The following is a 4,839-nucleotide window of genomic DNA, read 5'->3' as shown; positions in this document are numbered from 1 at the left end:
CCGCGCGGGACGGCAGGGCCAGACGGCCGCCCAGTCATTTCCGGGCTCCTCGCTGATTTCTGTTTTTTTCTCTCTCGAGCGCCCTTTCAGAAAGGCTCAATGGGAAAGTCTCGGGATTTGCCGGGAGTGTAAATAAGGCAGCAATTCCTGGTTGCTCTGCCCACGGCGGGAAAGAAGACGTTGCATTCCTCAGGCCTTAAATCATTTAAAATATTCTGGGACCCGCCCCGGGATTTCCTCGTAGCGTCCCTTCCAGGGAAATACCTTAACCTGACCCTGCTTAGTTATTGGGGACCCACCAGGTGCATCTGGGTCAGAACATGGTGCTGGTGCTGGAAGGGACCTCAAGGATAATTTACTCTGCAACGTGCAGGAAAACTTAATTAAACCTTCCTTTAAAATTGGGATTTGCTGCCGCCCTCAATTGGAGCACTATTCAACACGTCAGGAAATGCAGTTTCTCGGGACTGTTCCTGGTAGGTGTACCCGGAAGTTTGCTATCCAAGCAGCTGTCTACTGTTTATATGGATTTGTCTCCCTGGCTTCCCTTCTCTCCGCCCACTCTTTGCTCGAAGTTGCTCTAGCGCCGCCTGCCGCCTCTCTCTCGATGCCCGTCCCGGAGGTCCCACCAGCTCTCCAGCGGGGCGTTTGGCGGCCTCTTCAGGAGGGAGGTTGTGCTGACAGCGCGGAATCTGAACTCGCGCCATAAGGCGGTGCTCTTCAACCTCGGCCGCTTGAAAACGGGTGGACTACAACTCCCAGAATTCTTCAATTCTGTCTTCAAGCGGCCAAAGTTGAGAAACGTTGAGGAAAGACTAGCTGGAGCAGATGACCTCCGCTCCCCCAAAGACCCGACCCAGAGGAGAACTGCAGACAGGCTGGGGCAACTCGTGGACATGCGTGTATTGATTTAGCCTGCTATTCTGGCATTTCATGTATGGACTGGCGCTGATGGACAGCCTGGTCTGAGTCCAGTGTGGTCTATGCATGGCTGCATCTCTGGCTCCATCTGGCTCAGGGGCTGCTGGGGTCCCAGGAGAGCCAGGGGCACCAGGACCGATCGGAAGGAGGCAACTGGGGAGGAGAGCCTGTCTCGACCACTTTGAAGCAGGAAGGGCATTTTCTCGGGTAGAGAGGTGTCCCGGAGCCTTTCTCCTTGCCTGGATGAGGGCTTTTCTTCTTATGACTGGTAATCTGATCCAGTCAGAAGCCGAAGCATCAGCTGCCGATTACGCATGGCTACATATTCATGTATTCAAGTCCTTGCCATCTAGCAGCCCTCAAATGACACCCAACATCCCTCTGAACCAACAACTAGCAACCAACATGCAAATGAACTTGCTGCAAGTGGCAAAAATAAAGGCCGGGAAATAAGTGGATTAATTAAACTGCCTAAAAGGACACTTAATTATTTTATTGGGGAGCAACCATCCCTAATCTTAAACGGGCTTTACATCTGAGCGTATTTTTGCAAAGTGGCAAGGAAAAGAAAGATGGTCCCAATTTGCTTAACTGTGGTCATAAAATAAGTTTGGCTAACCAGGGCTGGGGATACATAACATTTAAAGTCCCAAGCCAAATAAGCCACAATATGGTTAGCAAAGGACTTGCACCCCTCCCAGGATGCCACCACAGGAATTGATGTCAAAGTGCTGTCACCTGCCAACACCAATAATTGGACAAGATCTCTAATTCACATGAAACTCTCATGAATTCACCATGCAGGCAAAAGCAACCAGAAGCCCCTGTGGAGAGTCTCAATAGTAAATTTATTGTTAGTCGCCTCTGTTACAAGAATTTCACCAGACTCATTCCCTCGGGAACTGGAAGAAAAGGCTTCAAGGATTCTGGGGGAGGCCTGCAGCGTAACAGTCCAAAGTAGTAAAGTGGGACATAAAGTGAGATTTGGACATTAAGAATGAACATATGGGGTCAGGCTGGATAGCCTCTCGCGGACCCTTTCCTCTTGTTATTATAAAGTAAAAGATGGAGTTTGAAGCTTGCAAGAGAACAGGAAGTGTGAGTTCAGATAAAGTTCTTACAAAGCCATCTAGCCATTATGAGACTAGAGCTCCATGCTCCAATACCTGCGGCCCAGACAAAAGGGGAAGCAAGACAGTAACCAATCAGAAATGGGTTAAGTATTTCCGTGTTGTGCTGCTTTTGACCAAGTATAAGAATACGTGCTTCCATTAGAAGGGTTGTTCAGAAGTTACATGCTTGCCTTTGATTAGCTTTTCTGAACCTGGCTGCCAAATAAACTTCTCCTTGATCCTGAGACATCTAAGGCCTGTTATTTTCTGCAACGGTAGGGTTCCTCTTCATGCCTCCCTCCGATCTCCAAACTTGTGAACTTCAACTGGCTAAGGAATTCTGGCAGACGAAATCCGCAAGTCTTAAAGTTGCCAAGTTGTAAGCCCCTGCTCTAGATGGAGATTCCACTGCAAGTCCAAAATTTTCATGTTAAATTTCAGCATTCTTTTCAGTCAGTTGTAAAAAGTTTAATTCTAGTTTATTTTATCTGGTTGCAGTCATGTTTTTCTCAGGGCAAACTGATGGCGTGGAGCGGGCAGGAGCATTGGGGTGAAGTTCCCCTTATAAATTCTGATGTGCACAGGAGTATCGCTTAGGTCGTTTATTTTAGTAGCTAGAAGCTGTAAGGCATATTCTACTTCCTCTCATCCCCAAAGATCCATCAAGGCATCCTGGACTAAAAGAGCAACGGAATTGACCAAAAGCAAGCAGAAACTCACTTATCTGGGGGTGTGATAGAAACAGATGAGGACTGGGGGGGGGGGGGACTATGCAAAATTGAAAACAGCAGAAGGACAGGAACACAATGGAGAAGGTGAATGGATGAGATGAAGAATCTGATTGGGCTGTGCTTGAAAGAGTTACTGAGCCCCCCCCCCCCCGGGGGGGGATTTGGATGGCATTTGGGAGGTAAATTCAATTGTTGAGGTCCTTTATAAGGTGGTTGTGGAGTGAAAAAGGATGTTTGGGGCAAAGCCGCAGTTGCAACCAAAGTGTTGAGTGTGGCTCTTTGTCCATGCTTTTTGCTGCTTAAGAACATGAAGATGAATGCCGGGGAGTTTGTTTCTGGCAAGAAGAGTCCTGAATTCTCACAAGAGGTGAAAGTTCAGCCCGAGTCTTCAGCCCAAGGTTTTGAGAAATTCTCATCAAGAACTTCTCTGGCTCTTCTCTATGGCTCAGCCATGTTAGTAAGTCACAAGTCAACCCAAATGCAAAGTAGAATTCAACTTTTTGCATTTCTTCCTGGAATTTCAGAAGGAGGCCAGGAGAGGTGCGAAGTGCAAAGTGGAATCAACTTCAGGAGTTTTCTTCTTTCACCCATCCTTTCCCAGTTCAAAACTGGTCCTACATAATTGGGCAGTATCTAGATAACAGGGAACCTATCTGCATATTGCTTGCATGCATTTAATTCTCTAATCTTTTTTCTTATTCTTTCCATTACTGGTTGCCAATGAATCCAAGCAGCCTCAAGAGTTGCTTCACCAGAATCTGGTCTTCAAGATCCTCCTTTGATTTAAAGCCCACCCAGTCATGGTAGAGAAGCTCTTGGAGCAGCTACAAGGAAGACAGAGGAAAGGAATACAAAATGGAAACTCTCTTCACCCTGCAGAAAACTCAGCGGTTTTAGCAATTCAGATAAATGCAAAACCTGAAATCCTGTCTGTTTCAGTGGTAAAGATGTCCGTGGATATAGATGTTCAACTGGTGAGAAGACAACATTCAGCAGTCTTCGGGGAAAGGCAACTGGAGTGAAAAAGACAAGCTGGAGGGTGGAGAAGTTATGAATGATGACGGCATGGTGTTAATTCTAATTCCCCCATAAAGAACGCCAGGGTTGTAATTACTGCTCTCACCCTCCATCTCTATCTGGATGAACAATACTTTGGTAGTTGTTTTTCATGTCACAAGAGCACCAGTCCAATTTGGGAAGGCAATTAGCAGGAAACGAGCAAACAGCGGCAGACAGGAATGGCCCATCTTAAGTGTCACTTGTCTGTGAAACAACGCAAGAAGTGAAGTGATGCATCCTGCAGTTTGGGCGGTTGGAAATACGCCATTGCTAATGAAGCACCGTGCTCGCTCCCTTTTCTGTGCTCAGGCAATGCTCATCCTACTATGGATCCAACCAGAAGCTTCCCTGATTTTCTCCGGAACATCAACCTTGTGCCAACTTGCGGTGACGATTGGGGAGGTGAATTTCCCCCATTCTTCGAATCCAATAAAGCAGTGCTTCAGAGTTCTTTCTCTCATTGCAAGGTTGGCTGAGCAATCCTATCGCCAAACAGATTGGATGGAGACAAGCCATCCATTTGCTCAGTGCCTCCCGTGAGGCAGGCCAGGGAAGGCAAAAAGGCCTTGCAAAAGAGAGCATTTTTCAACTTTTTCAACTAAACCATCTGAAATGGTTTAGCTGTCTCCTAAATCACCTTCCCTACAGGAAAAGGACTTTAGATCAGGAGTGTCTAACCCCAGCGACCTTAAGGCTTGTAGACTTCAAGTCCCAGAATTCCCCACCCAGCCATGCTTCTTATCCTCAGTATTAAAGTCACCAAGATCAAACACCCCTGCTTTAGATGTTCTGACAACTACAAGAAGTAAACTGAATCTTTATTAAAATTTTATGAAGAATATAAACTGAGTTTTGCAGCACAAGAACTGCAAGGGGGAGATTTCAGTGCTGAATGTCCAGAAAAGTGAGATGCAGTTTGTCAAGAACTGGAATCCAATCTGTTGAGGCTTCAGTTGAGATAATAGAAAGTGGCCTGAAAATGAATTTGGTGGGGAAAGCGTGATGGCACTCGGATT

Source organism: Natrix helvetica (genome assembly GCF_964273705.1).
Source record: "Natrix helvetica genome assembly, chromosome: 13".
Classification (NCBI taxonomy): Eukaryota; Metazoa; Chordata; class Lepidosauria; order Squamata; family Natricidae; genus Natrix; species Natrix helvetica.
The sequence above is the reverse complement of the archived record's forward strand: the minus strand, read 5'-3'. Positions refer to the sequence as shown.